The 25,488-nt window shown below is 38.8% G+C and overlaps 1 long non-coding RNA gene across 1 annotated transcript; it reads right to left on the bottom strand.

Annotated features, from left to right (window-relative positions):
* Positions 1-640: 640 nt before the first annotated feature.
* On the bottom strand, positions 641-1,204 carry LOC141281999 (uncharacterized). Its single transcript, XR_012336483.1, has 2 exons — positions 1,105-1,204; positions 641-899 (listed from the first exon to the last, which is right to left on the bottom strand). It is a non-coding gene; the product is annotated as an uncharacterized lncRNA (long non-coding RNA).
* Positions 1,205-25,488: the final 24,284 nt, after the last annotated feature.

Genomic DNA, 25,488 nt, shown 5'->3' on the forward strand with positions numbered 1-25,488 from the left:
TTCCATCATTGCAGGTCTTGTCAAATTATACACAACAAGTTGCTATTTCTTCTTCGTTTGTGGGTTAACTTGCTTAGCTGCTTCTTCTCTGACGACTTCTGCTGCTACTGTGGTTACACGCGTGATTACTGCCAACCAGCGGTTTCGCGTGTGTTTGCACGTCGACGCACAAGTATAAATGAAAACCGACGCGGAACCTACGCCGTCGCTGCTACGCCGTAGGACCTACGCACGACTATAAATCGCCCTTTAATGTGCGTCCATTTGTGTATGTGTGCACGTCATTCCCTGTGCACACACAAAACAGCTCACTTTAACATCTTGCGCTCAAATTGTTTAAAAACGCTTGCATGTTAACATTTGCAAGGTTTAAAACCACACATGGAAAAGATAAGCTTTCTATAAATAGTTCTTTATTTCTGAATGATGCGTTTTTGAGCGATTCCTTTCAAAAAGATGCATGATTTCTTCTGGTCTTCCCAATAAAATATTTTGTGGCTTATTCCCCGATTGTTCTGTGTATGTACCAGGTAACTCTTATATTTGCGGGCTGTAAATTGAAGTGGGGCTTATTCCCCGCTTGTTCTGTGTATGTACCAGGTAACTCTCATATTTGCGGGCTGTAAACTAAAGTGGTGCTTTGTTCACCTCTTGTTAATAAATGTTATAGGGTAAATACCATAAACATACAGAATATTGTTATTTTTATTTTAAAACAACTTATTTCAAAACATCTTTAAAACACTATAATTAAGCCAACACTTAATGTTTATTATCACATAACTTTTATTTAAAATAAAAAGTCATGACAATTTTTCATTGTTTTTGCGGCTTGGCTTCCTCTGTTGGTGTTCTTGTCCACTCGGATGATGAGTTGATGTCGTCTCACAAATGCTGTTCTGCATTACATATAAAAAACATAAATGAAAGCCTTCAGTAAATGTTTCTTCACTGTGCCTTGACAGAAACAGAGTTTTCTAAGCCAGTTACGTTTATAAATTTTAGGCTTACTTATGTGCTAGCTAACCTGCTACCGTTAGCTAGCAACTTTCTTGAAAAACATTGTTTGAAATGCGTGAGTCATGTATTAACAAAACCAGTCACCTTATCCAGCATGCGGAACCTGCTAACATCACTCGCAGCCATACTCCACAGTGTAGAACGTTTTTAAAACCTCTTAAAGAAATTTCACCTCAGGATAGCGTTCCAGCAAACCTCCTGCAGACGACCGTGCGCTCTACACCTGCGCAGTAGTCTACGCATGTAGTCGTCTTTTGCTTTAGCGGGAGCTGATATCTGCTGTTGTTTCATTCTGGTTTGCCATTGCATAAATTATATTTGGCTAAAATACTTTTGTTTACAGTAAATAAATTGCAAAGCACCACTTCAAATATGTCCGCAAATGTAGGAGTTTCCTGGTAAATAGGGAATAAGTTGCTATTTTTATTGTACTTACCTTAAAAAAAAGATAACCACATTAAATCAGCTTGACTTTTGTTATTAAAAGCAAGTGATATAGGCTACTAAAATAAAAGTGATATGCTGTTATATTTATTTGCCGATGTGGCTCGTAGACATTGACTGTATACAACATTCAGTAGTCAATATGAAAAATTCACAATAAAAAATAAATAAAACATAATTTCCCCATAGACTTGACTAAGTCATACATACCACGTAATATTACAATAGGTACCCTGTTGTTATAAAATACTTAGAGTATAAATCATTTATAATTCTTCATATTCTTACCCCCTTATTACCCCAAACTTAAAATATTATTCCCTTATACCTACAGGTTACCTACCCTGTTGTTACAAATAGGTACGCTGTAAATTCGGTTTAATTACGCGGTACTTTGCGGGTCGTAAAATAAAGTGTTACCGAAAGTTTACTTTCAGTTTACTTTTTATGTACTTCTCTAAAATGTACTTTAGGTACTTCTCAGAAATATACTTAAATTGTACTAAAGTATACTTGACCTATACTGACCGAAATGTCTAAGTATATTTGGCCTATACTTGTTTACTGACATATACTTAAAAGTATAAAGTAAAAATGCAACAACGAAAGCTACATCAAGAAAGCTGCAAAAAGCCATATGAATAGCCCTGGTGAAAAATAAATATACTTTATTGTATTTCAAGTATATTTAACTTTGCAATAGTACATTACAAATATACTTAGAGAGAAAAATGTACCATATTTGAATATATTGAAAGTATGCTTACAACATATTTGCTTACAATTATAATTTTAACATATTTCAAAATAATTATAATTTAGTATATTTTCTAAAAGTATACTTTAAAAAATATACTTGGAGTTAAAGTTCTATGCAATTTTTAAAGTATACTAATTTGAACTTATTTTAAAGTTTATTTTAGGTATACTTTATCTGTTAAAGTTATCATTATAATAATGCACTGACAGCATATTTATAAAATACATTATTTAGCATCCTTTAGAAACAGTATATTTTAAGTAAATTTTGAAAGTACATGTAGTGTACAAATGTATATTATCTTTATGGAGAATCTTTAGTGTTAGTAAACTAGTAAGTTATTCATTTTGTGCTGCAGGTATACTTGCAAGTTTGCTTTTACTATACTTTTAGTTAACTAGTAGTTTACTACTCAACTTTACTTTAAGTGAACTTAACATCATACTATAAATATAAATATATTGCACTTAAAGTACAATACAATGTTCCTGTGTATTAATTTTTTACTTGTACCTTTTAATTGTACTTTCAATTTGAAACTAAATCTTTCGTATGTTATCAGTGAGCTAATCAAACAAAAATAATAAATACAAAAATTATATATATATAATGGGACACTACAGTGGGACACTGTAGAAATTGTGAGTAAAAAAGGAATGGAATAATTTACAAATCTCATAAACTTATATTTTATTCACAATAGAATATATACTATCTCTGCCCATCTTGACTTCTGAGAGACACTGCCACACTTTTTATTCCCAATCATGTTGCCAATTAAGTTGCAAATTGGTCCTTTAGTTGTTCCTTATATGTACATTTAAATTTTATACTCTTATTGCTACCTATCCCAACTTTTTGGGAATGTGTAGCTCTCATAAAATCCACATTGAGCCAATATTTGGCATGACATTTCAAAATGTCTCACTTTCAACATTTGATATGTTATCTATATTCTATTGTGAATAAAATATAAGTTTATGAGATTTGTAAATTATTCCATTCCTTTTTTTACTCACAATTTCTACAGTGTCCCAACTTTTTCTATATATATATGGCTGAACCCCCTGAATATTAACTTTCGTTCTGAACTCCATTTCCCATAATCCCGCATGCCTGGACTGATTAGTCTGCCACCTGAAACTCATTGGACAGCCTATATAAATTCTATGGAAACATTCAGTCAGTGCAAAGTCTTGATTTGTACCGGCTGTCATTGCTGAGCGGTTTGCCTGCCTGCCTGCTTGCTTATCTATCTGTATTTATTAATCTTGATCTGTTTTACCTGGTTTATGAGTACTGTATGTTTGTTGCCTGCCCTGACCCTTTTGCCTGTTTCATGACTACGAGATTTGCCTGCCTTACATTGCTGTGTTTGCTGTTGTTTGACCTTGCCTGTTGGAATATGAGTGCGTTTAATAAAAACCTGCAGATGGATCCTTAGTGTCAAAGTGCTTTGTTACACAAGCAGTATACAATAAGTAACCTACTAGTTTTTTTTTATACTATTTTTTTTGGCCCATTTTGCCTTTATTGATAGACAGTAAGTGATTGAGAGGCGACAGGAAAGTACAGGGTGAAGAGAGGGGTATGGGATCGGCAAAGGACCTCGAGCCGGGATTCGAACTCGGGTCGCCGGAAATGCGTCCGCACCATATGTCGGAGCACTGTCCACTACACCATCGGCTCCGACAGTAACCTACTAGTTTACTAAGAGTACACTAACAGAACATTTGCATTTACACTTTCAGTATATGACTAGTAAACTACTAGTTAACTAAAAGTATATTAAAAGAACACTTGGAAGTATACCTGCAGCACACAATATGTAACCTACTAGTTTACTAAGAGTACACTAACAGAACATTTGCATGCACACTTGAAGTATAAGTCTAGAAAACTACTAGTATACTCATGAGTTCACTTGCAGTACAAATGAAGAACTAATTGTGCACTAGTTGTACACTTAAAGTTGACTACTCTTACACTTATAGTACACTTTGAAGTATACTTCTATGTACTAAAAGTGGGCCAATTTAGTCCCAAGCGGTATTCAAGCAGTACACTTACAAGTATACTACTAGAACATAAATGTTAGTACACTTACTACATAAAGTATACTTAAAACTATACTCCAACATTACTTAAGTATACTTAATAAAATGAACTTGAAGTATACTTCTTTTTCGTAAGGGGCTCCTGGGAACAACTGTGGGACAGAGTATTAACTTGTGCGGGTATTCACCACACCCGCACTGTTTCAACCAGAGAAGGTTCGTGGGGTTGTATGGTATAGTTGTGGTCGTGTGCATGAGTTTAAGGGTGTTTTCACATATACACTGTTTAGGTCGACCCAAATGACGTGTCGCTCCGAGTACGGTGCATTTGGGTCAGTGTGAACACAACAGCCGCACTCGGGTGCGCACTAAACGACCGCTCCGAGACCGCTCTAAACAGGTGGTCTCGGAGCGGCTGTTGCCGAACTCTGGGGCGACCCACCTGTGGTGTGAACACTGCTGGACCTCGGGCCGAACCAAATACAGGAAGTTCTCCACATGTTTGAGCCACTGGGCTTTCGTTGTGACGTGAGCCGGGTGTTATATTGTGGGTTAACAACAAACAAGCCAATCCTGGTCCGTTGCATAGAGATTCGCTGTCTCCTTTACGTTTGAGCTGATGATTTTATAAATGCATACTGTAGCTGTCCTCCACACACAAATAGTGACATTACGGGCTTTTTAGCAAACGGCTCCGTGAGAAAGGCTTTAATAGAACAGCTACGCAATTTCGCGTTAAAGCAAAGAAACTTCGCAAAGACGTGCATCGTTTATCTCCACATCTTGATAGCTGCGCTCTCCCTGTCATGCTGGTTGTCGTGGAAACGTGGGGGTGGTCATGAGACGGTAAGAGCTGTCAGAGACCAATGACAGCGCTGACCGTTGTCACATGGTGTACGGTGCGGCATTTCGAGTAAAGTAAAAAATATATATATGTGAACACGGACCGCACTAACTGAAAAATGATACAATGTATTTTGGTGCGCTCCGAGGCCGCACCACGGTGCGCACCAACATATGTGAAAACAACCTAAGTCAATGTTTGTGTGTGTGAATTATATAGTGTGTATAGTGTGAGAAGGACACGCCGTTTAATGTGTGTGTGTGTGTGTGTGTGTGTGTGTGTGTGTGTGTGAATTAGAGTGTGTGTGTGTGTGTGAATTAGAGTGTGTGCGTTTGGTTAATAGATTATGGTTTAAGTGAGGAATGATTGATGTTAGTTTGTTTTCTTTATTTTGTTATAAATTATGATGTGATTTTTTGTTTTGTTTTGTTTATTTGATTTGATATTGGTTTCACAAGTCAGTATGATTATTTGGTTATTTTGTGGAGCTGTGGTATTTCATTCAACCGTTAAATCGGTCATGGAGGAGCTCTCTAAATACTTTTTTGTTATTGTTCACTGAGTGGTTTGATGTGTAACTTTTTGTTTCTTGAAACACGTCTGGTAAAGTAAGCCCAAAGAAACTTATATTTGAAGTGTGTTGTGAAGTGGAATTTTTTTCTATTTCTCCTTGTTATCCGATCTGACCTTTAATGTTTGGTACCTAGTCCAGTGTGTTTTAAAATGAAGCTAGCTTCACTAGTCTTGTGCTGAATATACTACATGAAATTGTGCTTTTATCCTCTTTATCAATAAACTATTGTTACTTTTGTATTCACGTCGTCTCTGGATCTTTGTGGGAACGAACCTGTGTGCAATTTATTTATATATTACTGGGTGCAATTCCCAGGGTGGCGTAGTCTGTGTTACAAAGACTTAAGTGTTTAGAAATCTTTATGAGGTCCTGAAAAATACCTTTGTAAAGGTAATTGTGTTTAAAATAAACCTCTGGGTTCCACACAATGTAAAAGTATGGAATCGTTTCTGGTATTAAAATGCCAATAGAGGCTTTTCACAAAACCCAGAGGGAGATCTAAAAAAGTTCATATGACCAACCCAATATTTGTTCTTAGAAGTTTATTTGTTGACCCGGATCTTAAATTTTCCAGTGCCATTGATTTGACTCAAGACACACACCAGTAACATCTTTTTCTAAGGCAAGTTTATAAAAGATGCTTAAACATCTTCATTTAACTTAGGCCTAGTCCTGGCTTTAACTAAGCCTTGTCTGTGAAACCAGGCTAAAAGTATTACATAGGTATTATTAAATTTCAGTGGATTTTTAAAGGTTGAATCTATACATTAATATTACCCACAACCAATTTAAATGTGAACCTGTATTTTCCAATCACCAGTCAAGTACATTTTTACACTAGAGTTTTGTAATGTTTCAGATAAAGCATAGTTTTGCAACATTGCATATAGCTATGTACTAATTCAGATCAGGGTGGGTCCAGTGTGTGAAAGTTCATGTGAGTCATGAGTTTTGGAGCTTTAAGAGTTCTGCTTCTTTGTTTGGCAGCCCTGAAGGTGACCCTGTTTGGCACCCGTGAATGCCCTTCCTCCTCAACCCTGTTGCAACTCCTTTTGACCTTAGACAGCAGCGGCCCCCACTATCATTCAACTCTGAACTTCACTTTGGCTCCATCTAGACAACAATAAATGAGGTTTTGTCCCTCTTTAAGATAAATGACTCTCCCAACAATGCCAGTGCACACTCTCACTTTTGCTTCATTCATAAAACCCAACACTTATCTTGAGCTGTCCATGAATCGCAGACTTCTCCTCATACCGAAAGGAAATGGGGTCAACAGCTTTTTTCATGCAGAGCAGCCCAGCTGAGTGAAGGAAGTCATTGCAGGAAATTTGTGGATTTTCCTTCTGATCACATCCAACATAATAAAGGATCTGCTGGTAGCTGGTTTTAGGTGACAGTAGCTGGTTTAAGCTTGTCCTCCCAGTCTGGCAAAGCAGGTCAAGTTGGTGGGTTTATCTTGACCAGCTTAAAAAGTGACCAAAACAAAGCTAAACCAGTTTGCTACACAAGTAAAACCAGTCAAAACCAAGCTTGGAGAACAGCAAAAAACAGCTCACATGCTTTTAGCTGTTTTTTTAGTAGGGCTTTACTGTATTTCTAAATCATAATAATACTAGCTGTTTTGACTAAAATGTATGATGACAATAATACTTTATTATCTTTAATAACCACTCACAATTATAGACATATTTTCTTTCAGACATAAAGTCCAAGGCTTCACATTTTGTATGTCTCCCTCATCTAACACACTTTATAAAAATGTACAGTTTGCTCCAGAACAAAGTTGAAAATTGCTGCAATACAGAAATACAGGTGCTGGACATATAATAAGAATATCATCCAAAAGTTGATTTATTTCACTAATTCCATTAAAAAAGTGAAACTTGTATATTATATTAATTCATTACACACAGACTGATATATTTCAGATGTTTATTTATTTTATTGATTATAACTGACAACTAAGGAAAATCCCAATTTCAGTATCTCAGAAAATTAGAATGTTACTTAAAGCCAATACAAAGAAAGGATTTTTAGAAATCTGGGCCAACCGAAAAGTATGAACATGAAAAGTATGAGCATGTACAGCACTCCATACCTACTTTGGGCTCCTTTTGCCTGAATTACTGCAGCAATTTGGCGTGAAATGGAGTCGATCTGCTCAAAGAGTACAGAGATGATAGCAAAGAAGTAAAGCTAACAAAAGCAGCCATGGCACTGAACAAGCAATCGTTATTATTATCCAAATGGGCAAACAGTATATAAATTATTATGGAAGTTGACCTGATAAACAACAAATGTAAAACTGTGTTATTCATCACCATGACTGTAAAGTGGACTTTTAAAGCTGGAATAATCAACAGGAGTCTACAGTAATGGGTATTTGTTTATAGACTTGTAAAGTTTTAGCGCAGTTTCGTTGCTAAGAAACGCTGTCTTGTTTACCTTTGTCTCACGTGGTGCAATTGCGTTTGTTCCCATGCATCCTCGCTATAGTTTCGGCCATTAGTTGTTGATTGTTGTCGGGCATGGCCTGCTGAGTGTCAGTACACAATTCAAGCACTTTTTTAGCAGTCGGTCCAACGTGGCAGCGGTCGGGGCAGCTTCATTGCTTGCAGCCCTCGTCAACACCCTGACTGCGTCTTTTGACCTCAAGCGAGTCTCAACTTCACCTACCCACAAGTCAGGCAATCTTTTAGATCTTATCCATACACGCTGCTGTATCTCTTTCAGGCCATCTCTCCGTCGGTTATCCCTGCTCTCATCCACATTATCAATTCATCTCTTTCTCTGGTACCTTCCCCGCAGCATTTAAAGAGGCCTGGATAACCCTGCTGCTGAAGAAACCCACACTCATTCCTGCTATGCTAGAGCAGTGGTTTCCAACCAGGGGGTTGCTAAAGTTTTACAAGGGGTCGCCAAGCTCTTTCTGGTTGGTAAGTAAAAAAAAACAGTCCAATAATGATTAATTTTTCATTATAAAAATACTTCAGTAACCAATATATGAAACGTAATTTCTTTAACACTGATCATTTTTAGCTATGTATCGCGAGAGTGTGAGTAGAAGCGCTTTGTCACATGAGAAGCGGCCATTTTTACAGTAGACGCGTTTTTCTCACGTGAGACACGGCAAAGCAAATATGGCAAAGTGCCAGGGAGCAGAGCAAAATATGAGTTTAAAAAAAAACAAGGATTTATTTGGACGGTTATCTTGAATTTGGTTTTATTGAAGCAATGGACAATGTGAAAATCGAGTTTGTAATCTGTGGTGAGAGACTATCAAACGAAAGCATGAAGCCCTGTAAACTGCGGAGGCATCAGAGCACCAAACATCCACAGACGGTCGGTAAACCAAGATAATTTTTCCAGAGAAAAAAGAGCTTGTTATATCGAATAGGCCTCAGAACATCAGAGAAGCTTTCACTAGAGCTGGAAATGAACACAGGCAGGCAACGGTTGCATCCTTCGAGTGTGCTCTCCTAATTGCTCAATCAAAAAAACACACACCATAGGAGTAACGCTGCTCAAACCCGCATGTGTAAAAATGGCTGAGATAATGTGCGGGACACAGGTAGCTTCAAAATTTTCAACTGTACCGTTGTCAAATAATACAGTAAAAGACCGAATCGGCAGAAAGGCAAAGGATGTCGAGAACACTTTGGTTAAAAAGTTAAAGACACACCTATTTTCTATCCAGCTTGACGAAAATTCCACCGTGGCAGGCGAAGCAGTGCTAATTGCATATGTGCAGTACATTGAAGATGGTGAAATAAAGCAGGATATACTTTTGTCTACAAATTTGTCAATCACGACACGAGGAGAAGATATTTTCCATGTGATTGACGCATACTTCATCAAGCATAACATTTCCTAACATAATGTAGTCGCATGCTGCACTGACGGGGTTGCTTCAATGATGGGAAAAAATAAGGGCTTCAATGCACGACTGAAGGAAAGGGCTCCACACTGTCTTGTGTTTCACTGTATGATACACCGTCAAGCCCTGGCCAGCAAACACCTCTCTGTTGAGCTGAATGAAACGCTCAAGACGGTTGTAAAAGTTGTCAACTTTATAAAAGAACCTCCCGTGAACAAGCAAATCTTTGCGGAGCTGTGTGAAGATGAAGTGCACCAGACGCTCCTCCTCCATACTGAAGTGCGCTGGCTATCAAGGGGTCAGGTATTGGTTTGTTTTATTGTACTGAAAGAAAAAATAAAAGAATTCCTGAGAGTGAACAATGAGAAACTGCTTGATGAAATGACTGATGAATTTCTTATTAGAACATCATACCTGGCTGACATTTTTAGCCTCTATAACGAGACAAACAAACGCATGCAGAGTGCAGATTCAAATATCCTGGAATGCATGGAAATCATTGAAGCATAAAGTGGAATTCAGAAAGAACAAGCTGATCAAACGGGACCTGCACCACTTTCCGTTACTTTTCAAATAGACCGGGGGAATTTACCTTTGTCCTTGAGCAAAGAGTTTACATGTCACATGAACCTACTACAGGAGGAGATGCAATCACGATTCTCGGATGTTGATGAACACGTCGGAAAATGCACATGGGTAATGGATCCTTTCACCGCAAAGGAGGAGGATGTGGAGAGTTTAGAAGCAGAGGATGAGCTTTTGGATATAAAGTCAAATTCTTCTCTGAAGAGATTCTTTACGGAACACAGATACAAATGGTTTTGGCTCATGAAAGGACCCAACTTTGCGCACTATGCCTCCACCAGATTCATCCTGTCGTTCACAACAACGTATCTGTCGGAGACTGCTTTTAGCTCTCTGGTTACCATAAAAACGAAGGCACGTAATATGCTGGACGTTCACAATGACTTTCGTCTGGCTGTCACAAAAATCATACCTGATATCCAAACCCTTGCACAAGAAATTCAGGCCCAGAGCTCACATTAAATATAGTCTTTCATAATTAAAGAAGGAGTTTTTTTCAGTCAGGAATATACAGGCATAAAAATATGAATATTTGAAAATGTTAAATCTGCACTTATTTGAATATTGTTCTTAAATCAACTGATGCATGTTTTTAGATTTAGCAAGCTTTTAGAATCGTAATCTCGGACACTATCTGGTCATTAGTTATTTACATTAAGAGGGTTTAAAAATCATTATTAAACCATAGGTTTTAATATACTGCTGTTGTTTGTTCATGGATTTTAGAAAGAAAAAATATGAAATCTGTTATTCTCTATAATTGCATGTTGCAGCTGATTGTTTTAATTCTTTAAATGTAACATTAAATTATCATTAAATGATGTGTCTGCTAGTCAGTGTGTTTGTTGATGGGGGGTCACAAAGGATTTGGAATGTTAAAATAGGGGTCCCCTGGGAAAATGGTTGGGAACCACTGTGCTAGAGAACTACAGACCCGTTTCTCTTCTTCCCTTCATTGCCAAGACTTTTGAACGTGTGGTGTTTGACCAGCTCTCCTCTTTCTTCACACAAAATAACCTCCTGGATAGCAATCGGTCTGGTTTTACAAGGGGTCACTCCACTGAGACTGTGCCGCTCTCAGTCATTGAAGCCTTAAGGCAGGCAAGAACAGCCTCCAAATCTTCTGTGCTGATCTTACCGGATCTATCTGTCGCTTTTGACAAGGTCAAACCACATCCTCCTGTCGACCCTCATGGTTTACTCTTACCTCTTAGGTAGGTCACTTCGGGTATCCTAGAGAGGTGACGTCTCTGAACCCCAACGTCTCATGGTTTAAGTCTTACCTCTTAGGTAGGTCACTTCGGGTATCCTAGAGAGGTGACGTCTCTGAACCCCAACGTCTCGATACCGGGGTGCCTCAACGTTCCTCGACCATCACTCCTTCCAGGACAGCCAAAACCCGGGGAGTGGTCATTGATGATCAGCTTAGCTTCACGGAGCATGTTGCCAACACCGCTCGCTCTTGTAGATTCATCCTCTACAATATTAGGAAAAAATGTGTTCTGTCCAGGCTGGACTACTGCAATGGGCTGCTGGCTGGACTTCAAGCCTGCACAACAAAACCCCTACAGATGATTCAGAACGCAGCGGCAAGAGTGGTCTTCAATGAGCCAAAGATGGCACACATCACTCCTCTCTTTGTCAAGTTACATTGGCTTCCTATAGCAGCTCGCATTAAATTTAAAGCTCTGCTCCTGGCCTTTAAAACCACCACTGGGTCAGCACCTCATTACCTTCACTTGCTTATACAGCCTTATTAGGGGTGAAACGGTACATGTATTCGCATTGAACCGAATTAGTATGGGAGTCACGGTTCGGTGCATGAATTTAAATAGAGAATACACGGTATAAAACATAAAAAAACTTTTTCTTTTTCTTTTTTCTCTTTAAGGTCGCAAGTTTGAGAAAACTTTGGTTTTCCAGTCAGTTACAGTAGCACAGGCGAGAGAGTGGTGGAAAAGACAAGGACTAATTGTCGGCGTTGTTCAGCAATTGTTGGGTATGTGAGTGGAAATACATCTAATCAGCGCTCTCAAGTCTCACGCATTCACCATGAGACACACGAATTTCAGTCAGGTCACACGCTCACATGCCACACCTTGTAATTCTCATGCTGAGAAGTAGAAGATAAATTGTCCTGCTATATACAATTAATGGTAATTTCTTCATGGCTCATCATCATCAGAGGCCTTTGTTATTGTTTTGTGACCTCTATACTGTAAATGAGATAATTTGCCTAAATAAATGTACCTCAAAATATAGATTTTTGATTTTTTTTGTATGTAAAAAATGAGAGACTAGATAAATGAAAACAGACATGAAACTAGCACATAATGTATGGGTTGCCAAAGTCTAGTTATGCTCTTCACAGTACTGCAAAGGACCACTGAATGATCACAACTACCGTATTTTCCGGACTATAAGTCGCTCCGGAGTATAAGTCGCATCAGTCAAAAAATGAATCATGAAGAGGAAAAAACATATATAAGTCGCACTGGACTATAAGTTGCATTTATTTAGGAAATTATTTAACAAAATCCAAGCCCAAGAACAGACATTTAATCTGAAAAGGCAAGTTATTCAACTAAATGACGGCGATTCTCTTGTATGTACTGAATAGTATTTCCCTATATTCAGATGCTGCATTCACGTTTTCACGTATTTACATTACAACAATCCAACACTTCACCCAATTGCATTAAGCTTTGTATAGTTTGAACCCCAGTCATGTTTTTGAATGGTCCTCAGTTGCCACTGAGACAGGAGAAATACAGATTTCAGTGTTGCACTTTCTTCTTTTAATGATGTAAAAATCATCATTTTGCATAATTGAAAGAAGGAAGTCCAATATCTTTGTTGAGGTGGTGAGACTACAAACACCCCTTTTCTTGGTCAAATAGGCACCAAATTCTAAATGTATGCTACATTTAGACTACAAATATGACACACTTTCTTAATAAAATTAATAAAGATTGTTTTAATTTACATACTCTCTCTCGTGTGTCTGGTCATTGGGGTGTTTTTGGACTCATGACATTGGTCCGCTTCGACTTGTGACAGATTTTGGCGTAGTCGGCAGGATTCCAACTCGAGTTGAGGTCCCAAAAACACCCCAATGACCAGACACACAAGAGAGAGTATGTAAATTAAAACAATCTTTATTAATTTAATTAAAAGCTAGGTGGGGAAGGGATAATCTAAAAATAGTTCTCTGGGCCTGGAGAACTTTAGCTCCGAGTCGCTTCTGACTCTCACAGGGATTTATAGGTAGGTTGTCTAACTTCCTCCTCTCCTTTATCCACACGTGACTATAAACGAATGCTCTCAGCTTCTTCCTCCTTTTGTTTCCTCAGGCGAACTGCAGACAGAACCTCTGTACCTCCCTTCTGGACACAGAATGAGCACAGGTAAACACACTGATGAGTGGATAGGTAAGTACCTTGGATTAGCAACCTTGATGCATATGTGGCACACTGGTTCGAATCTTGAGCGTCCGGAAGGCCTACAAGTGCATCCCTGGATTCGGAGCTGAAGGCACCTAGAAGGTACACAGATGGGTACACAGGGAGGTACACTGGGCTCTTGGCTTTGGGCGTACACGTGAGTATACAGGGAGGTACACAGGGCTCTTGGCTTTGGGCATACGGGTGAGTATACAGGGAGGTACACTACTGGGCTCTTGGCTTTGGGCGTACAGATGAGTATACAGGGCTTTTAACTAATATGGATGTAACTCACAAACCAGTAGGTAGGCAGACGTCAGGCTTTTAGCCCTTTGGGGCTTGGGTGGCTGGAGAGGACGTATATGCACGCAGCGAACTTCTAGCCTTCCTCGCTAGGACAGACTTCTAAGGAAAAACTTAGACGTTAACTTCCAATACGTCGTGGAAAAGTCCCATTTCACAGAGCCCTTGGCTCGAGCCTGCAGACTGGCAGCAAACAAACACACAGAATTCCTTTAACGATGTATTACTTCAATGAAACATGTGGGGAGAAATACAACACCTCTTGGCTTTGAACAAGGGCAGATGGAGGTACAAGCCAAGGCTGCTGCTCGTTGGGCCTAGCACGGCCACGGATGGTACCACACGGTGGGTAGGTTGAAGTTGGGTGCCACACCGGGTGCTGTACTGCTTGAGTGGGCCAAGCGCTTCCCTCTTCTCTCTTCCAGATAGCGGGACAAGAGATCTAGACATGGGCAGGCATCTGAAATCACTCAACAGACGTGTAATCATACACAGAGACAGCAAAATATGCTTTTTCCACACAGCAGCCAATTCGAGCTTTTCTCCTTGATGCTCCACACAATATACACAACAATTTCTTACTTATGATAGTTGACATGTCATCACCAGGTGGGGGGGGGATCGGGTATCACAGTCAGGTTGTATATATGTGAATCAGTCGTCCACCAACACCAGCTCACTTCCTTTAATCCAGGACTCTCCTCTTCGGCCTAGGAGTGATCGCTGACAACATTGACACAGCACAACACTACAAATCTTCAGGTGTACACACGTCAAAAAGACTCACCCACTGCACTCCACACACTCACAGTGAATTAGGGTCAAACCACCACGTTGGGCCGGGAGTTGGTCTTGAACCATAGAAGGGGTTAGTGCGAAGGATGGCCGGATGGAAACGTCAAACCCACGACTTGTATACACACTCCTTCCTCTTCCTAGCTAACTTCGGCTCGCCCACCACTTCTTTTCACAGGTGGGGCCGTATACACACTGCACGGGCACACGGGAAACAACTGGGATGCAATGTAAGCAAAGGTGTCACTGACAATACAACAATTCCACATACTCACTATTTCGTTGACACTCAAGGCCTTTCTCTCTCTCTTCCGGAGATCGGAAGTATACAGATTACTAATAAACACTCCTTGTTTCCTCCCAATATGTTTCACAGTAACTTCTCAAGGTACACAATCTCTTCTAGGTAAACAGTGCATATCAACACAATTACTTCAATGGGGATACAAAATCCTCTGTTTTGTCTTCGCCCAGTCTGCAATATCCACAGCACTACGTCTCTCCAAGCTCACTGATCGCTCCGTCTCACCCGCAACATTGGCCATAAACACACCCTTCCTGTTCTTCAGGTGCCTTATTTATATGCCTCCGTTCCATCGAATCAAGTCACTCCGTGACATTACATTTAGACTACAAATATGACACACTTTCTATAAAGATGAATGTTTCTACGGGTGAAATGCTCCTTTAACCTAAAGTAATTTTTAATTTCAATTACCAGTACAGTACCAGTGCAGACAAGTGGAACATGAGGTTGAGACGGTCTATACTGGATGTGAAGAAAACAATCATAAAGCACAGAGCAATCAAAATTCAGCAGGTTTAAGTCAATGTTGGTTTTAAAGTATGCAGTGGAAAACAAGCTTGTCAAAACTATCAACTTAAATTGTGCCTGTGGGTCTTCAAAATCAAAAACATTTAAATCGGTGGTAGGTCACATTATGCAGATGAAAACTAAAGCCCCGTTTAAACCACCCATGACTAGCTGTGGCAGAGCAAAACAACAAAGTTAAAAAACTTTATGCAAATCATGAGCGACATTCGGGAGTGACTACCAATAAGAGTGAAGAAGTAAAGCTCATGCTGAGTCTCTCATCAGTTACTGCTGTGGATGGTACTGGATTGTTTATGACAACCAGAATTAGGAACTCCTATAACAACCTCTTGAGAGAGATTGGCGAGACATAGCAAGAAAGTCTGAATGGGGCTTAAGCTCAACAAAACAGTTAACTAACATGTGGGTCTGCTTGTAATTCATGACATGTTTGGTGTCAAATAATTTAATCCATAAAGTTACACTATACTAAACTGAAACAGGGAATCACAAATATACCTAAATAACAAACTTAGCTCACAGCATCACCAAATAGGTTAACATTTTTGGTTGAGTTTACAAAGAACTATTCAGTAGCCAGCATTAATAGTCTCAACCTCAAACTTCATGTCCACAGACTGTTAGCTATAGACGGTTTCAGCAGTAATAACATAAACAAACGGCTTTGTGGAATACACATAACTTCCGGTAAACTCTGCAAAGAAACAAAAAACCAACAACAAAGTATTTTTATAGTTTATTTCTGATAACAAGCTAAATAAACAAGAAGTAGATTACCTTATTTCAAATTTTATTGCTTAAGCGTATAAAAAATAACACAGAGCTAACATTGCTGTGTAAAATGTCTACTATAATGTACAGTGTACAATGTTAACTACAAACGAGCTGCCAAACCTCCTTTCACGTAGAGATGATTTATTATCCCCTTGTCTTTAGGAAACCAAAACATTTGTAATTTTCAACTAGGTATTTGTTTATTTTAACCACTACTCAGACCATTCAACAAACATCTCGGTTACGTATGTAACCCTCGTTCGTGACCGACGATTGAAAACCCCTTTGCAGAGACCTTTATGCTTTGAGAAACTGTAAAAAAAACGCCAATGAAATTGGCATGAAGGAATTTGCAGCAGAAGGACGGCTGTCTCGTGTTACGTACGTATGAGTATGTATATCAAATATTCACTTTATTATTGAGCTTATAGTTTATCTATTTGGAGTTTACAACTTATTCAAATTTTGATTGCATAACTCCTATCTTGACGTCTCTGCATTGGCTTCCGGTTAAATCTAGAATAGAGTTCAAAATTGTAGTTTACATCAACCCAGTCTCACCCCATGGCGTCAATATTTGACGACACTTGACCATGCGTCAATATGTTGACGCGGAGGGTATACCTTTCGCGTCATTTTTTGACGAACTGGGGACTTCAATACTTTTAAGTCCGTTGCATTCTCTTTCCTATTTTCTTACCATTTTCGCGTCGGTTTAGGGTTAGATTTACATAATGACATCCCTACCCAAACCTAACTCTAACCCCAACGCCAGGTGACAACTGTTTAATTTCGCGTACCTAACTCTAACCCCAACGCCAGGTGACAACTGTTTAATTTCGCGTACACTGTTTAATTTTGCGTAATCTAACCCTAAACCGACGCGAAAATGGTAAGAAAATAGGAAAGAGAATGCAACGGACGTAATAGTATTGAAGTCCCCAGTTCGTCAAAAAATGTCAACATATTGACGCATGGTCAAGTGTCGTCAAATATTGACGCCATGGGGTGAGACTGTGTTATTTACATTTACAAATGTTTACATGGCTTAGCTCCAGACTACCTTTCCTTTTTGATACTCCTCATAACCCAACTAGGTCACTTGGGTCTGGGGATCTTGGATTACTCCAGCGTTTCTCAAAGTATCGGGGGGCTCCACTGGTGGGGAATGTAGGGCATGACAAACAGGAGGAAATTTTATAATTTTGTGTGCACATCTCAATTCCTTTATTTATTGACCATACATTCCAAATTACACATTAAATATAAGCCTATATCAGACTGAAAAAAATGAATTGACTTAATTGACGTTAATTGAATGAATTAACGTCAGAACAAAAACTTTAATGTGGAAAGGCGGTATAAGCTGTAGAGGGTATAAAAGTTAACAATAGATACGTTTGTGACACGGAATGGAAAGAAAACACATTTAAGTATAAATATCCTTCACTACCCCCAAAGTGGTAAAAAATGTTTGAGAAACCCTGGATTACTCTCTGTGTGCAGGACTAAGCAAAAATATAATGGAGACAGAGCCTTTGCAAAGGCTGACCTCAAACTATGGAATGGCTTACCAGTGTCAATTCAAACAGTACCATTTCATTCCATGTTTAAATCAAAGCTTAAATCTTATTTTTCTATCCATGATGTTTAACAAAAAATTGATTTTATTGTGTGTATTTTATTTTAAAAAGTGTTCTTTTTATGCATTGCTTCTAATGTACAGCAATTTGGTCAACCTTGTGGTGGTTTTTATATGTGTTTTATAAATAAATAACCAATAGCCAATACTTTTGTGTTGAGGAAATAAGGGAACACAGGATCGATGTCTCTAAACGACAACAGTTAGGGTTAAACAGATGACAGTGTTAGTTTCTCATGCATAATACAGCACAGTGTTTGGTTTGAGTAAGTTCTTTCTCATGAATAATGCGGATTCAGGCTCATAAACCGACAAACATGCCAAATCTGCTGCCAGCGAAACTTTTTTGTAAATATCCACCTAAATTCACACTGTTTGTCATGCAAAACTAATATGTCTTGGAAATACTTAATGTGGGTTCTTTGTGTATTTCGTGTGTATATTATGTGTATATCTTCTATGTATATCTGCTATGTATAATGTATTGTGATACTGTTTTAATGTTTAGATAGTTTGAGCGGCACCAACATAAACAAATAGCTTTTGTTTGAGGCGCTCCAAGCAAATCTGTGTGACATCACTTCTTGTTGATGTTCAAAATGTTGTCACACAAAACGGAGCGTAGCTAACTCCTCCCCTCCCTTCTGTGCTTTCTGAACAAGCCCAGCCCCCACCCCCAAATTCTTCTTGTCCTTTATTGGCTGGAACATGTTTGTTATGTTTCCTGGTGGTAGGTTTGACCACTTTGTTTTTGTTGTAGTTTGCGGAGCCTAGGCTGTCTACAGATTATTTCTAAACAAGCAAAATAAATAACCAGGGAATTTCCTTAGTTCAAATCATAGCTAAGCAACCATTACACAGAGATAACGTTACTGTTTAAAATTAATGTATACAATATTATCTTAAGATCCATAAATCCCAAAATTTTTGACAATTTTAAGAGGCCAGATTAGTCACTATCCAGACCGATAAACAAGCACAGACCGGAAGATAACTTTAATCGGACACACGCAATGCGCGTGTGTCTGATGAAACGGTCTATATTGTGATACTGTGTATAATGTATATTGTGGTTTGTATAGTTTGTCCTATTGTATTCTGCACTGTCTGGAGATATTTTTATTATTTATTTTTTTGTATATGTCTTGTGGTGGTATTGTCTCTTGTCTGGCACTGCTAGTAAGATTGCATGCACATTATGTGGATAGGTAAAAATTTACTTTTTAGTCCATAGCTTTGTTTTTTATGTAGTACAGTGAATGTATGTCCTGTAGAAATGTTTAATTTCACTATATACTGCACTGCTATGGTTGAAATGACGATAGACCTTTATGACTTGATTTGACATTTCCAGTATGCATAATATTGCTTACTGGTATGTGAATAGAAATCAAACCTATTGTGAACAACACATTAGATATCAGTTCACTTTAATTAATTTGTATTTGCTGATAAAGTCTTGATATATGTCCAACCTACTGTTTCCACTGCAATCCACATTTAACATCTCTTTTCCTTTATTTATTCTTTTCAGAAAAGCCATTAACATTACAACAAGCCCATGAATCCCAAGACATGTGTCAGGAGCGTTTAATGGGAGGGGCTTGTGATGTGGGGCAAAAAGTCCTGAAGACAGAGAGATAGACAGTCTAGCTCATGTCTGCAGCTGGGTCATTGTTTTGTGGTGCGTGCAGCTGGGTCTCTTAATCTGTCCAGATTTCTGCATGTATAAAGCATGCCCTGATCTCAAGCCACACAATACTGTCTGCAGAGAGCATTCCAATAGACACATGTGCATGTGTGCTACTCACAGGCAGACACACATGTTGCACTTGCAGAACTCTCAACCTTATTGAGACGCCAACACATATGACTTAATTTATGTCTGTTTAGTTTGTTGATGTGTAACTTATAATGTCAAAGTAGCTCTTGGTCATGGAAAATGCACAGTGTTTCTTATAAAGCACTATGAAGTTTATGGCGTTTATTAATTACAACTACTGCATCAGAGCAATGAGAAATTTTTGGAAATTTTTTCAAACTTCTCTAAGTCTCAGATCTGACAGATGACAACTTAATAGCATGGTAAACAACAGGGATGCAGCTTTAGTTGTTCACACATGTGCAGGCCTCGTAATCGCAAACTCGTTCCCAAAGTTGTCGAAGACTTTTTTACTATCGTTAATAACCAGATAAAGAGCTCTTTATGAGCAGCAGCCTGTGTCACTTTTTGGAGCAGTGTTGGGTGGATGAATGCGTGTCAGGCTGAATGCAACGCAGCTGGGATCAGGGCAGGGAAACAGTAACAGCGGGTACCAGGGCAGACATCCATAGCAGAAAGGCTATCTTTGTTTGGCACAGGTGCTGGATGAGTCTGCTGGCTCGCACATCCTGTATGTGATTGTGCTGCTGATGTATTATGCATGCAGCGTAGATTTAAAATCATGAGCTTCCTGTCAGAAGCTGGAGGCAGAGCTTGACAGAGCGAAACAGAGAGAGAAAGAGAGTGAGAGAACGCCAATGGCCTCTGACAGAGGCATTTCAAAAGACCTCTAAACAAGCCATTGTTTCCCAGGCACACAACACAACACATTTCTGCCCAGTATTGCCAACTTATAGCCTGGCTTTCTAGTCCAGTGTGGCGTTGTACGGCTTTAAGTTATTGGTAGTTGACATTAACAGTGACCTGCGTTTGAATAAGCCTTTCTCCTAACACTGTACAGATGTCTATCATAGCTCTATGCTTCAACAAAGGTGAACTAAATGTAGTTTTGTGAAGCTTTTGTGATGTTTCGGTAAGGAACTGATACTTCCTTAAAAACATGCATGAGTAGTGTAGTGCGGACGGCCCCTCTGGTCCCATGAGAAGATGCTGCTGCTTAGTAATTACAGAGGGATTACAATAAGCCTCATGTGTGAGCGTAACCTCCCCAAGCCTTTGTGCTCTAACATGGGATGAACTCAATACAATTAAGCTATTTTGTTTCACCCCGTGAGTCCTCATTAGCATTATCTCATCTAGTGGAGCCCGTCTCTGCCTCAAAGCTCTCACCGTTATCCTGGTTGCTATGGTTTTCATCCTGTTTCTGCAAGTCTCTGACCAGACGCTCTGGAGTCGCTGGCCCTTTAGCCCTCTGCCTTTCCATGAGACACACACTCAAGTACCTTTATATCTCTAATTGGATTCAGCCAACTAATTCTGACTACTTGTGAACTAATGTATAGAGAAGCTTATGAAGTATGTAAAATTTTAAAAACAAAGATAAAAAAAGTTTTGCAGCTAGATCTTTAAAGAGTAGCGTGTGGCCATCCAATAACTCTCTCCTGTATTAAGAACTGTTTGACAATGCATATTCCATTCATTTGGACAATTAGTCCATGGCAATGGTAATGCAAAACCAATGGGAATACAGAATTCAGGTGCAGAAAACCTCAGACCTCAGCTGAGTCTGAAACCGCGTACTAACATTCTATATAGTAGGCAAAAGCAGTAGGCACACGAGTAGTATGTCTGAAACCTCACTATACATAAAAGGGTAGGTGAGAATTACTCAGGTTTTGGACTATTTCTCGCGAGATTCGGAGGTACATATACTTAAGTACTGTCCGAAACTGCCTACAGCATTTTTCATTGTTATTGCAAATAACATTTAGGGTGGGCTAGCAATGTAATTCTGGGGTATGATATCTTAGAGAGATCTTAATAATTAATTATTTTTCTGAATATCAAACCAACAGTCTTCTCCAAAGGCGTGATCTTTGAGCAGCTGTTCGACCTCCCCTTTGTCCAGACATTTCATCCATTGCAAACACTGACATAGATCGTACAAAGTAGAGTTGTCAAGTGCAATCAGGTGTTAGTGCACCTATCCCTCATACAACATAAGTTTTCATGCCTGTTATTGAGCTTGTTCGAGTTTATGCACAGCTGTAAGAACCAACAGGCGGATGACATCGAAGTCACCAGAAATCATACGGAGAAGTCTAATTTCGAGTCGCCCTCGCGGTATTGTGATGTCATCCTCCTGTCGGTTCTTGTGGTTCCGCATGAACCTGATCAAGGCTACTGCGTCAAAGGTCACATGATAACGTCAACATGGAGGACGATGTCCATGCTAAAGCGAATGTACAGTACGTACTGTTTTAGCGCTCATTAAGTAGGCACTCATTGAAATTAAGTACCTACTCCGTGAGCATGCGGTTTCGGACGTAGCCCTCATCTTTACCTCGTAATGATCTTGTTGCTGTTCTTGTTGTGTTTAGATTGTCAGATTTTTTTTCTGAAACACACTGATTGGGAATGTGGGCCTGCCTCAAGCATTAGTGGGTAGCTCAAGATTCTGTGGCACACGACTCACAATAAGATTGGTTATGAATGCCTGTGTTTAAACACTTGAATTATGGCAGTGACAAATGCAAATATAAAGCATATTTTTTGAGGAGTGAAAAGACATCATCTGCATAAAGCAATTTGCAGTTGTGAGGAGTGAAATGAGGGTTTTTGATAGCAAAGTTAGCAGGGTGTCTTGTCCGTGAGAGGACCTGTAGCCTCAGGGTAAGTCTGACTGTCTATCCACACCAGCAGGAGGTTGGTAAGGACATTAACCATTAAACAGATCGCTTTGAAAGCTGTCTGGAGATGCTGGGATCAGTCAAAGCTCAGCACAATGAGTTCTGAAATGATCTTCCACTGATTGAAGCCTGCAGGTTTTCTCTGGAGGCATTCTGAATGGCTGCAGAGAGAAACACTTATTAATATTAAGTTTCACAGGAACATGGTGAATTTCCATGGTTCCCAAATCTTTTGAGAAATACATTTTAATTATTTTTATAGAAGATTTTTAACAATAATTTTAAAGGCACCTCATCCTCCCAAAATTTTTTACAGCGCATCAGTTCTACGCGGACTGCAAACGCTGTGATTGGTCCACCAGAACCACTCCAGTCAGGTAAAAAACACTGCGTCATAGGTATTTCCATTTGCGACGGTGAAAACAAAGAATGGCCAAGTTGAGGAGTGATTTAACTCAAACTGAAACAAAAGTCATTGTTTATTTACTTCCATCATTGCTGGTCTTCTCAAATCATTCACAACAAGTAGCTTTTTCTTCTTTGTTTATGGGTTAACAGTTGACAGTCGCGCTGCTTCTGTGGTTACACGCGTGGACACTGCCAACCAGCGGTCTGCGTGCATGTTTGCACGTCGACGCGGACGACGGCACAAAAGTATAAATGAAAACCGACGCGGAACCTACACCATCGCGGCTACGCCGTAGGAATGGAAAATGGAAAGTTGCAAAAGCATGACAACTCTGAGGTCACTGGAACTAATCTGCAGTCCCAGCATGTGTGACCCAAGGCCCACTCACCTCTCGTTACACTCCCACTAATGCCATGGGCCATGCTTAAGTGGATGTGAGCTGCTGGATGCTACTTTATAGGTTTAAAAGGATTAGAGCTGTAACATCACCTACTGGGCTGCATCAGGAACAGTTATTAAGACAGTATCCTGAGGCCTTCAGCATCTGTGGGCTGTCCTTGCTGCCCCGTGGGCATGCTGAGTACCGAGATGACCCTGAAGTCTACAACAAAGATGGAGACTCCAAGCAAAGGGCATGACCTTTCCGTTGTACGCCATGCTGTTTTAAGAGGTTAGCAATAACCACTCCGGCCCCCCAGATGTGACTGCGAGAGGATAATAAGAGCAACAGCTAACCACATGATAACATTCCTCTGGCGGAGACAGGAAATAAGAGGGGATATTTAGTGAGATCCACACTTAGATAAAAGCTTTATCTGGGCCAATGTGGAAATGCCCCGAGCTAGCGGGCTCTACAGAGGGGAAAACACTTCACGATCAATCAAGAGATGCTGGCAGGTTCGGAACAACTCAGTTTATCTGGGTTATTCATTAGAGGGATTTGATTAGGAACTGTTCACACTTTGTTAATTAATTCAATTCAATTTTTATTTATATAGCGCTTTTCACAAAAGTCAATTGTTTCAAAGCAGCTTTACATAAATGGCATAGAATAATTGCATAGAATATTTGTATGGGTTATCTGTTAAAAAGGATAAATGGTCCAGAAATTCTAAACATTTTACAAACAAATAAGTAGAGATATAAAGTAGATACGTATTAATCTTGTATTATTGCTCACAGTCTGCAGAGATGTGTCTATGTACGTATCTTCACAGCACAGACGTGATGGGAATTTTTAGACATCTTAATTTCTCTGTGAATTACAGCTCATGTTTTATTTCAGCATGGCCTGCAATATTTCAGCTTTCAATTTAATTCAATCACCATTTTTGTTTGCTTTAAACCTGGCTGGGCAAAATTATAAAACATGTATATAGTAAAGTATTTTTTACAGTTTACAAACTGTACATCACTTTTTAAACAAACTGTATATTTAAAAAAAATGCAGCACACTAACTTTTATATTGTCTACAAACAATCATCTACAACAAATAATGAGTTAACTCGCAATACAATTTTTATCTGTTTTAAATTTACCTAAATTTAACACTTTTCAAGTTTTTAATGCTCAAATCAACATGGATGTTTACATCAGCCTGTTTACATTTTCCACAGAACCATTAGCTATAGTTTTATATATGTTTTTTTCCTTTAGAAGACCTTGTTCTTTCTCCATCTATGTTTGCTGCTGCATCATTTGTGACCTGTGCTGGCAAATTGAGTTGAGATGAGCAAATTTTCAAAAATTTGATATTTATATTTTAACATTCTTTATTACAAAAAAAACAACTTAAAAACAATGCATGATTTGTTGGTATCTGACAAAACATGACAGAACCACACCTGTTTACAGAAAGCAAAAACAATATCAATATATTTTAAATATATGTTTTTCTTTTATTGTTTAATTTTGACATTGTGACAGACCACTCTAAGATACTAATGCAAGGGTTTCATATAATGTTACACAACAAATACTTTTCCTTAACAGTTAACAAACATTCACTTCAGATATAACAGATTATATGTCCTACCTGCGTGAATTCTTGTCCACCACACCTTTTCACAGAATTTTTAATGTGACCACACGAGCAAACTATATTCTATGCCATTTTTTAGTATAAAACGTATAGGCTAAGTATGCAATTTTTGACATTTCTGAGATTTCTATAAAAAATACCAAATGACAAAGTTAAAAAACTTTAATAAAATTCAGAGTTTTAAAGATATCATCTTTAGATTTGAAACACAAAAAGGTCAGACTTTTGGCTTTAGCTGCAGTGAATTTTTAGATTGTATTCTAGATAAAGATGTATCAAATATATTTTGTGAAGTTATTAGAAATGTTTATTTTAGCCTTTCATAACTACAAAAAAATCATAATTATAAATCATTATTTTCATTATCACAAAAAAAATCCGTCTTACAAGTCTTAAGCTTTGGCACCCAACACCTATATTTCTTTCTGAGAAAGTGAAGGCTTGCCACAGTAGTAGCAGCAGTACTGTAGGTGAACAGATGCACCTGCACTAAAAGGTCGTGTTTGGGG

The sequence above is a fragment of the Paramisgurnus dabryanus genome, chromosome 3 (assembly GCF_030506205.2).
Source record: "Paramisgurnus dabryanus chromosome 3, PD_genome_1.1, whole genome shotgun sequence".
Taxonomy (NCBI): domain Eukaryota; kingdom Metazoa; phylum Chordata; class Actinopteri; order Cypriniformes; family Cobitidae; genus Paramisgurnus; species Paramisgurnus dabryanus.